Genomic DNA, 12,743 nt, shown 5'->3' with positions numbered 1-12,743 from the left:
GCCAAAGCCAGAGCAAAGGAAGTGACACTTCTGGGTCCACCAAGCCTGGATTATTTCTGCGCCCGGAGACTGCTCCCAAAGAAAAATTATGTGCAAAACTGAACGCTAGCCTATTATACAGAAACAGTTCTCAAGGAATTAATACTAAGCATGTTAATTTAAAGAATCGTCCAGGGGAGCCTGGGTGGCTCAGTTGGTTAAGCGACTGCCTTCAGCTCAGGTCATGATCTTGGAGTCCTGGGATTGAGTCCCCCGTCGGGCTCCCTGCTCAGCAGGAAGTCTGCTTCTCCCTCTGACCCTCCCCCCTCTTGTGTTTTCTCTCTCTCTCAAATAAATAAATAAGAAAAAAAAATTTAAAGAATCATCCAAAAACCCTGGAGACACTAAAGTTCTATCAGAGTAAAAAATGTCAATGAAAAAGTTTAAGGAGGCCAAGATTATTTTTTTCTGTTCAAGAAATTACTAAAACTGCTGTTAATACAAAAACTAAAAACTTAGTAAATAACTGCTCAGTTGACGAAATCTGAAGCCCATTTATCCTAAACTGAGCTCTGAAAACTCAAGTACATAGGAAAATGAACAAACCCTACTAAATAAAAATTTTGATCAACGTTCAATCTACCATAGTTAAAAGGAAGACGTTTCTATACGCATCCTCCAGTAACACGGTCAACCCTACGAGTGGTGCCTGAATGCTGTGAATGCTCGGGGCACTCAGGATGCAGAGGGAGGGTATCTGTGCCTGCCCTCAAGGAGCTTCTGGTCTAATGGGGGAACAAACTGCCCCCACATGGTGACATCTGACTGCCTCTTGTCGTGACACTTGCTCTGTAACATTTATCACCATAAAATAGGACATTCCTCTATAATAACAAAGCAAGATACCATTAGTGGATCTGAAAAGCTTTTTTATTCAGTAATCTACAAACAAGTAATAATTTAATCTAAGCAGAAGAAAAAATGTTCTAACCATAAAGTCAACAGAGTTGAAATGTAGTTTCAAAATAGCACAGGTTTAAAAAAAAAAAAAAAAAAGGCCAAATGTGTTAAACAGTCATACAGATGAAGGGCAATTTTGTTTAAATTGAGGATATTTTGGGGTTAGGGAGAGAAAGAGGAAGATCGAAGGCTATTTTTTAAACAGTCAACACATAAATAAGTAGAAAAGTAAATGAAATGGATGGTAATCACCATATATTCAGTTTCATACCAAGAAAAACGGTGAACATTTAGTGGGGGAAAAAAAAATCTATTGCCAGTCCTGTGGAGGGCTGATCTAGCTATCTGTCAAATTTTCTGGTGATAAATCAACCTGCTGTATTCTAAGACTTGTGTTTAGTTTTCTTATAAAATCAAAAGAGTAACTAAAAAAAAAAAAAATCAAGAGTAACTCAAACCTGTTGCCTTTAAAACAAAACAAGTATTAGAACTTTTTTTTTAATATATATATTTTTAAAGATTTTATTTATTTATTTGAGACAGAATGAGAGAGAGAGAGAGAGAGAGCTCATGAGAGGGGGGAGGGTCAGAGGGAGAAGCAGGCTCCCCGCCAAGCAGGGAGCCCGATGCGGGACTCGATCCAGGGACTCCAGGATCATGACCTGAGCCAAAGGCAGTCGCTTAACCGACTGAGCCACCCAGGCGCCCCCAAGTATTAGAACTTTTGAAAGAATTTTATTAGAGAAACACTCTGAGCCAAAACACTTTATTAAACAGAAATCTTCAAAAGAAGTTAAAGCAGGAGACGGGAAGCAGTCAGCAAAGGTTTATCTACAAATGACTACCACACATCACCAAAGGATAAATGAATTTGGCTCTGAAACTTCTGAAAAAGTTTGCTCAGGTAAAACTAGGTTTTTGATAAACTAAAATGGCGTTGGACCATTAGAAGTTTTCACATCCAATACAGCCAAGCACGATGAAAATATTCACAGCAAAAAATTGTGACACTGATGGAAATTTGGGTATAAATTAAGGAGAATGACTTAAAGTAAATCTTTTTTTTTTTTTAACTGAAGTACAGTCGACTGAGGAAAATCATTTTTTAGAAGTCACAAGCATTGATGTGATTTTTTCAAACCCAAATTGTTAAAACATTCCAAAAAATCTACATCTATTAAAAACCACTAGTTTATTTTTGTTAGTATGTTACAGCATGAAAAGGCCTTGATCCACTCAGCTTTGTTTGAGCCTAGTTTTAGCCTTCATTACCCAAAAAGTTTCCAAACATAAAAGCAAGTTGAACTAATGAAAACTAATGTATCCATTAGAAAGTTATTTAAGAAAACTTAATTATGCTACTTATTCTTAACAATTTACACTATGGAATCTGTCTAAAATTAACCTCAAATGGGGAAAAACAAGTACTTATCAAGAAGCTTACATACAAGGGCGCCTGAGTGGCTCAGTCGTTAAGCGTCTGCCTTCGGCTCAGGTCATGATCCCAGGGTCCTGGGATCGAGCCCTGCATCGGGCTCCCTGCTCGGCAGGAAGCCTGCTTCTCCCTCTCCCACTCCCCCTGCTTGTGTTCCCTCTTTCACTGTCTCTCTCTGTCAAATAAATAAATAAAATCTTTAAAAAAAAAAAAAAAGAAGCAGCCTACATACAGTTAAATCAAACTGTAATGTATAAATTATTTCTCTTACTATGGAGAGGAATGATATAAACTTTAGATATAAGCACTTCAGATTCGGGACCATTTCTGAGAATTTAAGGCACCCTTGAAAAATTTGATCAGTGGATAATTACAGCAGCTCCTGCCTCCAGGCTGGGAACACTGACTCCAGTTCTGCACACCCAGCAAGCCTTCCCATCTCTCAGAAAGAACAGCAAGTCAGAGTCAAGGCGAGGGAGCCCGTTCTTCCCCATAAACATCGCAGCAGGTCAGGTACTGAGCAGTAAGGACATTCAAGAAGCCTCCTCCCCATCCCTCCTGTTATTCCCCAGGCAGAGAAGACAGCCCTACAGTGCAGGCCTGCAGTGGCTTACCACCATATTGACTTCCAGGACCTCATTTACTGAGGTCCTACTACGTGCCCGACACTGCTCCAGGCACTGGGGGTACAGGGGTGAATGAAACAGACACAATTCCTGCTCTCCGGGAGCTTACAACCTCATGGGAGAAAAACCTCATGCTTTTACCTTGTAGGTAAGATGCTACACAGTACATGGGACGCCAGGATGGCTCAGTCAGTTAAGCGTCTACCTTCGGCTCAGGTCATGATCTCAGGGTCCTGGGATTGAGCCCCGCATCGGGCTCCCTGCTCCGTGGGGAGTCTGCTTCTCCCTCTCCTTCTGCCTGCCGCTCCCCCTGCTTGAGCTCTCTCTCTGGCAAATAAATAAATAAATAAATAAATAAATAAATAAATAAAAATAAAATCTTAAAAAAAAAAGATGCTACACAGTAACAAAGAGATTTCCTGGAAACAGGCAGTGACAAAGTGCAGCAGTTATGGGTATGGGAGTCAGACTGACCTAGATAAGAATCCCAGTTCTCAGTAATTATCAGTTAAATGAATGGCACTTATTAACTCTATGCCTCTGTTTCTTTGAACTCTGTGCCTCAGTTTCTTCAGTACAGTGGTGAGGCTTAACCCCATAAACCACAACACTTGGCACACCTTGAGTCTCACTCAGAAACTGGAGCTCTCTGCTCTGAAAGAAGCTGGACACTAGTCAGAGAAAAGCATTTTATCTTTTTTTTTTTTTTTAAAGATTTGATTTATTTATTCATGAGAGACAGAGAGAGAGAGAGAGGCAGAGGGAGAAGCAGGCTCCCAAGGAGCAGGGAGCCTGATGTGGGACTCGATCCCAGGACGCTGGGATCATGACCTGAGCCGAAGCAGACGCTTAACCATCTGAGCCACCCAGGCGCCCAAGCATTTTATCTTCTAATGAAATACTTCACGCTAGCCTACTATTAGTGAAAAAAAACCCAAACAAACCCAAACTCTTCCTCCTCGAAATACCACACAGCTACCAAATTTTTCAAAAATATTACTTACCTTCCTGCTGCTCTGGCCCCAACTCTCAAGGTCCTGGCAACAAACTAAAAGGAGGGCTGCCCTGTGTCCTCCAGAGGGGAAGGAGGTCATGGCTCCTCCCATTTCCCTGCCCACCACTCCCTCCCCTTTCAGCCCCAAGCTGAAGGAAGACGGGCAAGAACAAGGCTCAGGAAGGGATAACCTCGCACTGTAAAGTACAAAGCTACTGTGGCCGCATTCTCTGCTACCTTGAGACCCAGGGGTAGGATAGGTCTTTGGGAGCTGGGGAGAGGGACCAACTGCTCTTGCCTCCCCTGCCTAGGTTATCACAGCCTGCAGCACTCAGGTCTGGGAGCTGAGTCTGGGAGCTGAGCCAGCTTCCCTCTGCCTCTGTTCTCAGGCATACACCTGGGGGTGGGGTGGGGGAAGACTCAGGTATTCCCAGGTTCCCCGACGTAAATACCATCTCACTGACACCTAATCCCAAAATTATTTCTAATAAGAAAATTAGATTTTTTCCCCCCAGGTAATCTCTAGCTCTAATTCTGCACTCAAAAACTATCCCATTAAGATTCTTTGCACAATTTGAAAAAGCACAGATTGGACAGCGACCCAGACACAAGGAACACAGTCAAAAAAAAAAAAAAAGTGATACCATCTAGGAATGAATCCTAGAAATAGACTCAGTAAATGTAGAGGCCTATATCAGAGACACTCACTGGCAGCACTGTCTGCAAGCTTCCATCTGGAAGTAACCCACATGGGCTGCATTAAGGGATTCATTAAGTAAATTACACAGGAACACCTCATGGCCATTTCAAAGAGCAAGGTCCAGCTACCCCGTCTCATCAAGCTTAAGATGTCATTTATAAATCATATCATTATTTTATATAGGCTAAAAAACTCTGCCATATAACAATGACCTGTCATCACACGCTATATCCCAATTTCGGGCTCCCCTCAGGCTCTTTCCTGTCTCATTTCTCCATCTATCTGGGGCACACATCACCCCTGGAACAAGTCCCTGGGTGCCCTTTTCTCCCCTTTCACTTTTTCTAGAAGTTACCCATTTTTAAGAGTCACTGTTTGGATGACACCATCCTGGGTCCCTTTAGTCCCCACGAAGCCTGTCCGAGCTCCACTGCCATTGCTTGTCGCTAGCTCTGTATGCCTTCCCCTCCCAGAGGAACTGTAAGCGCATGGAGGCAGGCTGGCCCCCTCTTGGTGCGCACTGCGGTGCCCAGCACTGGGCCATAATGACTCTGCCGCCAACAAAAAAAACATACCAGTCGGGAACTCTGGATGTGTCTAAGGACTTCACAAATATTAAGTCACTAACGCCTGATTATTAACTCCAGGAGAGAGCTCGTGATACCTCCCCCATTTTCAGACAGGGTAAAATGAGGTAAAGAGAGGCTGGGTGACTTAGAGATGAATGACTAGTAAGTGGCAGAGACAGAAACCGAACCCAAGCAGTCTGGATAGAGTCCTTGTTCTGAGAGTCTGTGCTACATTCCCTCTCTAAATGACTGCTTACGTACATAGCAAACACTTAAAAATTTGTTTTTATTATCTTCAAACTGAAACTATAATACACATATATAGTGAAAAGAAAACCATCCTGTACAAAAGGGTACGCAAAACAAAGCTAGTTCAGTCTAACAGGCTAGATTTCTGGGGCCTCATCCCAAAGGCAACCACTGTTTCTTCTCTATCATTCCAGAAATTTTTTTCTACACTTAGAAACCTATTTCATGTGTATCTGTCTCTCTCTCATTTTTTACACAAACGGGCCATATACGCATCGTTCTGCATCTTACCTGTCTCACTGACTGACATTTCTCTGAGCTCGATGCATATCTGCACCTATACTGTGTTTATTCCATTCTAAGATACACATATTTTCACATTTTAACCCAAGATGGTTCCATAAAGCCAGAAGATCTTGGTGGGCTTGGACTTCACCAGGTAATAGGAGTCACAAAAGCTTTTAAATGTATTTAAGAAGGACGCCTGGGTGGCTCAGTCAAGTTAAGCGTCTGCCTTCGGCTCAGGTCATGATCCCAGGGTCCCGGTATCAAGTCCCACATCAGGCTCCTTGCTCAGTGGGGAGCCTGCTTCTCCCTCTGCCTGCCACTCCCCCTGCCTGTGCTCACTCTCTCTCTCTCTGACAAATAAACTCTTAAAAAAAATTTTTTTTAAAAAAAGGTACAGGGGCGCCTGGGTAGCTCAGTTGTTGAGCGTCTGCCTTCGGCTCAGGTCATGATTCTGGTCCTGGGATCGAGCCCCGCCTCGGGCTCCCTGCTCTGTGAGAAGCCTGCTTTTCCCTCTCCCACTCCCCCTGCTTGTGTTCCCTCTCTGGCTGTCTTTCTCTCTGTCAAATAAATAAAATCTTAAAAAAAAAAAAAAAAGGTACAAAAGATATTAAGTGTTAACCTTGCAACCGTGTGCAGGCTGAATCACCAGGCAGAGACCAGCAGCTGACACTGGACACTAACTTCTCCTGTAACGTAAGCACCTACATCACAGGGTTGTTGCGGAGATGAAACAAGGTAATATACACAAAGCACTTGGCACCAAACCTGGCTAGTACAATGAGTGAAGGGATTAACATCACACCTGACACATTGTTAGTGCCCAATAAGTTACATATTGTCATTAATTATTTCTTCAAGAGCTGGCCCCGCTTTCCTCTCCAATCTCATTTCCCTCCACTTCCATATTCATACCTGTCCACCCTTTACCCTAAAACTCCTTCAGCTCACATACCACCTGCTTGCTCACCTATTCCTCTGTACCCATCATGGCCTTTCCCCTTACTGTGGTGCTGTACTACCACTCTCCCAGCGTACTCAGCTCAAGCTCGTCCTTCTCCAGGAAACCTTCCCTGACAACAGCAGTTGGATTCGCTGGATGAGCAGCCTGGGCAAAGTGTATCTGTCATGACTTCCCCTCCGGTTCTCAGCTTTGTCAATGCACCCAGGAGCAAGCAGGTCCAGGGCAACTGAGTCAGGCCACCTAAACTCAAAGATGACTGTGTACTAACCAGAAGACCAGTTACTAAGTTTATAAATACTGATGAGGGCTAATATTTACTAAGCACTTAGCAGGTGCCAGGCAACAAAGAGGTAGGTCCTACCATTCTCCCCATTCTACAGAGGGGCAAACAAAGAGATTAGCCAGCACCCCAAGACGAGGATCTGATCTGAGCGGTTTGGATATGGAGTTCTCAACCATTCACATTCTCTCCTTGGCAGGAAATCTCCATGTGAAGCCACGTTCTAATCAGAAGGTATTAGGAGTGTGGAAGCAAAGCAAGGGAAAGATTCTCCTGGCTAGAGGCATCAACAGAGATGCACCCATCTGTTTGGTGGTGCAGAGGCTCACTGGCGGACTGCACACAGCTCCTCTGGCCAGGGCCCCCAGGCAGTGCTCCCAGGCAGTGCTCCAGACATATCACCCAGTTCCTCTCTTGGACCCGTCACCCCAATTTCCATAGACACCATCCCAACCCTCTTCTAGAAATGCAGTCTTTCTTCTGAGGATACAAAATTAAGTTTAAGCATTCTGGCTACGAACACATTCCAAACATCCCTTCTTGGGGTTACAACCGGGTCATTTTGGTTGAACTTAAAGTTTTCCCTGAAATTCTCCAAACTGCACTTAAAAAATGTCTCTTGGTTTATATCTTTTCTATAGACAGCGTTTTATTCTCATTTCATTCTCAGATGATCACTGATTCATTCAACAAATACTTGATTGTTCCCAGAACACTGTGTTCTAGGTCCTGGAGCAGTGAACATGCAAGATCTCTGAAACCTGGGGGAGCTCATTACGTGTCCCCCCACTTCTAAGCACTTAGGATACTTTATGGCAATTGCTTTTTTGGCCTTCTTGTCCAGACTGTGCCTTTCAGCTCTGTATTTTACTTTTCCACTACAGTAACTAGCTCATACTCAGAGTACTCCATCAATGTGAGTTAACTAAATTAATGAATAAAACCACTGGGTCTCATCTTTCTCATCCAGGGTGGGACCAGATGATGTCTGAAGTCCCTAAGAGCAAAGATACAAAGTCTAAATCAAGTTGTAGGGACAGAAAGCAAACAGCAAATACAGCCCAAATCAAGAAGGAAAAGGAGATGGGCTAGGTCCTTACAGTTATGAAGGACAGGCCACCTTGGCAAGCAAAGAAGGGCTCCCTCAGCTGGAGAAAATATGGCCTTGAGAATATGACCAGGGGTCAGCTGGAGATAAAGAAATGACTTGCAGGGGCGCCTGGGTGGCTCAGTTGGTTAAGCGACTGCCTTCGGCTCAGGTCATGATCCTGGAGTCCCGGGATCGAGTCCTGCATCGGGCTCCCTGCTCGGCAGGGAGCCTGCTTCTGCCTCTGACCCTCCCCCCTCTCATGTGCTCTCTCTCTCTCATTCTCTCTGTCTCAAATAAATAAATAAAATCTTTAAAAAAAAAAAAAAAGAAAAGAAATGACTTGCAGCAAAGTCTGACTTGGGGTCACTGCATGCAGACAGGAGTGGGGGGGGTGAAGCGGTTCTCTGCCCAGAAGTCATATACTGGATGAGTGGGAAGGAGCATGTTTTTTGGGAAAAGAGGTAGAGGCATGAAGCTAGGCCTCGGAAAATGCTCACAGGCAGTGTGGAAAGAGAACAAACTCAAGTGAAAAAGCACAGTCACAAAGTTAAGAAGATGACCACAATAGCTCCAACTCAAGAAGGCCAACCAAGAGGAGATTGACAACAGCAAGAAAATCTGGCTCACCATGCCAAATATTTATGGTCAACGTCAAGGGAAAGAGTAAGCAGCAGCCACTGCATCCATCAATTGGACCTTAAGAGCAGTTTCAGTAGAGATAAAGACATTTGAAGCATAACCCCTCACAAGTTCAGGCTGTGAACTTGTACTAAGAGAAAAAGGCATCCCCCCCCCCCCCAATAACTCCAAAGTAAAGCAATTCCTTTTCAAACCAACATTCTTTGTCCACCTAGGAAGGTCACCATTTTCCACAAAGGACAACATTTCAAGAGGGAAAGAAAGAGACTGGACACTTAGTCCATGTGATGCCCCAGCCTACTAGCTCCTAGATACAGTTACTTTCCTACAGACTTGGAAGACTCACTTGACATAAAGCTTCTGGTGTATTAGGCTCCAGGATTGAAACAGAATAAACATTTAGTAAGATTTCAGCAGAATCATGTGCAACTTGTTTAAAAAAATTTTTTTAAAGGATGCTTAAAACATGCTGTCTTCCAAAAATCCAGAGATAATTTTAGATTGAAAAAATGTAGGCTTGCCAAGGGAATCTGAGAGCTTTTCTATCTTGGTCTCCAATGCTAACCTACGTATTCGTGTGCAAAAATAGAGGAAGATTAGAATCTCAAATGCCAGACTGAAAAGTTGCCACAACAAACCTGAACTCTTCATATGGAGTTTGTTATCTTGTCAGCAAGAAAGCAAATGAAACAATAAACTTTTCACTTTAAAAGATAAAAAGAAAAAACCCTTCAAACATGAACTATTTCCTAGACTTGTAAAGGAAATGATTAAGAAAAAAAGATACTGCGAATGAAATGTAAAAACAGCATATACAAAATCTAAATATCAATTTTGTGAGTAGTCCCTTATAAACACATACTATGTCATATAAATATGACAAAACAGCAGTCATAGCTTATTCAAAAAAACTGGGTCAACTAACCATTTGGAAAATATTTCGTCTCTTACACCGAGACGAAATTTTAAGTAGAAATTTTTAAGCTGGAAGTTAAAAAAAAAAAAAAAAAAAGGCCATGAAATGAGAAGCAAAAATGAATGGAACTTTTTATAACACCGGGATGGAGAAGAATTTTCCAAACAGGTCAACAAAGGAAACAAATATAAAGCTATTTTTTAAATGAATGTTACCTTTGACCTCTTTTGTAAATTTATCCTAAAACAATCAGACAAATCCCTTTGGCAGAATTATCTTGTGACGAACTGGAAACAATCTACATGTTCATCTGTAGGGTTTGGTTACATTATGGTATACGATGGTAACTATGAAGTCCATACAAGTGATTATACAAGTGAAACAGACTATTTATCGGTATTAACAAAATGTTAGCAACGACTGTCACTAAGTGGTAGGTGGGCGGATGATTGTCATCTGAAAAAGTATTGTCACGATACTTTTTGTGTTGTCTCGAATGCGAAGAGGACGAATTGCTTTTATAATGGGGGTGAAGGGGCGGGAACAAGCGACTTTCAAATTGGGGTCCCCCAACCGGAGTGTTCATCTGGCAAATTTTGTGAGGAGTATAAACAGAATTCTTATCGTGCCAACCAGGCATGCTTCTTTCCTCGCACCGCGCGGAGCAGGAAGACACACCCCTGACCCTGCACTCGCCCCCAGGCGTGGGTCCTTCATCCCCGGCCCCGGCCCTGGCCCTGGCCCTGGCCCTGCCCGGTGCCCGCAGAACCTCCCCCGGCCCAACTGCGCCAGCAGGCTCCGGAGAGCCGAAAAATCGTGTTCCTCGGCGGCCCCGCACGGCGGGGAAGGTGCGCGCAGCCGGCCGGGCAGCCGCCGGGCGGCGTGAGGGCCGCGTCCCCAGCCAGTCCCGGCGGACCCCGGCCGCCCACAGGCCGCCGTGCTTCGGCGGACTGCTCCGCCGGCTTCCGGGAGCGGGTGCCCGCGCCAGCCCGACCTCTCCGGCCCCGGCGGCCCGAGGGAGCGCCCCCCGCCCCTCCCGCCCCGCGTCTGCGGGGTTCCCCCCCCACACCCGGCGCCGCCGGTCCCGGGCACGAGCCGGGAGGCCCCTCCGGGCTTCCGTCCGCCCGGCCAGCGCCCCCAGAGCCCGGCGTCCTCCACCGCGGACGGGCGAGGGGCGGGAGCCCGCGGCCCCGCGCCCCGCGGCCCCGCGCCCCGCGAGCTCGTCCAGTCGCCGGCCCCGGCCGCAGCCCACCGGCCACCCGCAGCCCTCCCGCCTGCGCCAGGGAGCGCCCGCTCGCGCCCTCTCCTCACCTGCGACGCGCCCCGGCCCTCAGCGCACCGCCCGGACCGGCTGTGTACACCGGAAGTGACGTCTCCGGGCCGGCCCCGCCCCCGCCCCAGGCGGACGCCTGGGTGGCTGCGGACCCCGGGGTTCGAAGCCAACCCCTCTTGCGCGAGCCGGGAGGGGGCGGCCCTGAGCTTCCTACCTCAGGCGCCGAGGACCTCCCTACGGGACCGCGTTAGGGCGGGGGTTGAGGACGGGCGGCCAGAGCCCGCAGGGCCACCCCGCTCCTCCACTTTGGCTTGGCCCCTGGGCGGGAGGGGTTGGCTGCGTCCTCACGTATTTATTATTGAAATAGATGGCTGAAATATTGAGTACTTACTGGATGCCGGGTCCTGACGGGCACCGTAGGGACCAGGGAATGCATGCCCTCACCCTCATAGGTTGATTCTCTAATGGAAACACAATAACGTTGTCACAAATACACATGATGAGATACTGCCAATTGTGACAAGCGGTAGGAGGGGAAAGTGGAAGAGGGAGGGGGGGAGAGTCCCCTGACCTAGTGTAGGAGGGTAATCAGGGAATTCTTCGCCCAGGAAATAGAGCGGGAGTTGAGGTCCTAAACGGAAGAAGGAAGAAAACAACTTGGAGAAGCAGAGAGGAAAGCACGGTTAGGGCAGAAGAAACAGCAGGTGTTTTCAATGGCTTTGTGTTCAAGAAACTAGGGTAGTAAGATCTTGCCTGAGAGCACTGGGGAACTAGTAAGTTTTAAGCAAGGGGTGGTTTTACCATACTTGTGGGCTTAAAGGGATTACTTGGGCTACAGTTGCAGGGAAGGACTAGAGAGGGGGAGGCAAGAGTGGATGTAGATTTCTTTACCCACGTTCATAAGCAGCATTATTCATAATAGTCAAAACGGTGGAAGCAACCCAGATGTCCATTGATGGATGAGTAGATAAACAAAATGTAGTCTATCCATGCAAGGGAATACTATTCAGCCTTAAAAAGGAAGGAAATTCTGACACATGCTACAAATGTATGAACCATGAAGCATTATGCTCAGTAATAAATAAGCCAGTCACAAAAGGACAAGTATTCTACAATTCCACTTATATGAGATACCTAGAGTAGGCAAGTTCATAGAGACAGCAAGTAGAAGGTAGTTGCCGGGAGTGGGGAGAGGGGAGTATGGGGAGTTCGTATTTAATGGGTATAGTGTTTCAGTGGGTGAAGATGAAAAATTCTGGAGATGAATGCAGTGATGATGCACAGCCACATCAAAACCATACACTTAAAATGGCTAAAATGGTGAATTATATGTATATTTTATTTTTATTTATTTATTTTTAAAGATTTTATTTATTTATTTGACAGAGAGAGAGACAGCGAGAGAGGCAGGACAAGCAGGGGGAGTGGGAGAGGGAGAAGCAGGCTTCCCATGGAGCAGGGAGCCCGATGCGGGGCTCGATCCCAGGACCCTGGGATCATGACCTGAGCCGAAGGCAGACGCTTAACGACTGAGCCACCCAGGCGCCCCTATATGTATATTTTAGATAGACAGATAGATAGACAGACAGACAGACACCAGGAAGCTATTTTGATTGTCCAAGCAAAAAAATTATTCTGATTTAGAACAGGGCTTTCCAAATTTTGTTGTTGTTGTTCTTTTTTTTTTTTTTTAAGATTTTATTTATCTGACAGAGAGATAGAGAGCACAAGCAGGCGGAGTAGCAGGCTGAGGGAGAGGGAGAAGCAGGCTCTCTGCTCAGCAG

General features: G+C 45.7%; 1 protein-coding gene across 9 annotated transcripts in view; it reads right to left on the bottom strand.

Annotated features, from left to right (window-relative positions):
- The window catches only part of GARRE1 (granule associated Rac and RHOG effector 1), an 81,742-nt gene extending 70,368 nt beyond the window's left edge, over positions 1-11,374 (bottom strand). For 2 of the 9 annotated variants that reach the window (XM_064581676.1, XM_064581674.1), the window contains exons 1-2: positions 4,005-4,101; positions 3,142-3,327 (exon numbers count right to left, since the gene is read on the bottom strand). The gene's annotated coding sequence lies outside the window, so the exon portion shown is untranslated. Of the gene's footprint in view, positions 1-3,141; positions 3,328-4,004; positions 4,122-10,997; positions 11,150-11,350 lie in introns of those variants that run through there. The other 7 variants (XM_064581675.1, XM_064581682.1, XM_064581681.1 and 4 more) reach the window with 7 other exon arrangements.
- Positions 11,375-12,743: the final 1,369 nt, after the last annotated feature.

Source organism: Mirounga angustirostris, unplaced genomic scaffold (genome assembly GCF_029215605.1).
Source record: "Mirounga angustirostris isolate CCGP_5_RB_7025 unplaced genomic scaffold, mMirAng1.0.hap1 SCAF_16, whole genome shotgun sequence".
Classification (NCBI taxonomy): Eukaryota; Metazoa; Chordata; class Mammalia; order Carnivora; family Phocidae; genus Mirounga; species Mirounga angustirostris.
The sequence above is the reverse complement of the archived record's forward strand: the minus strand, read 5'-3'. Positions and strand labels throughout refer to the sequence as shown.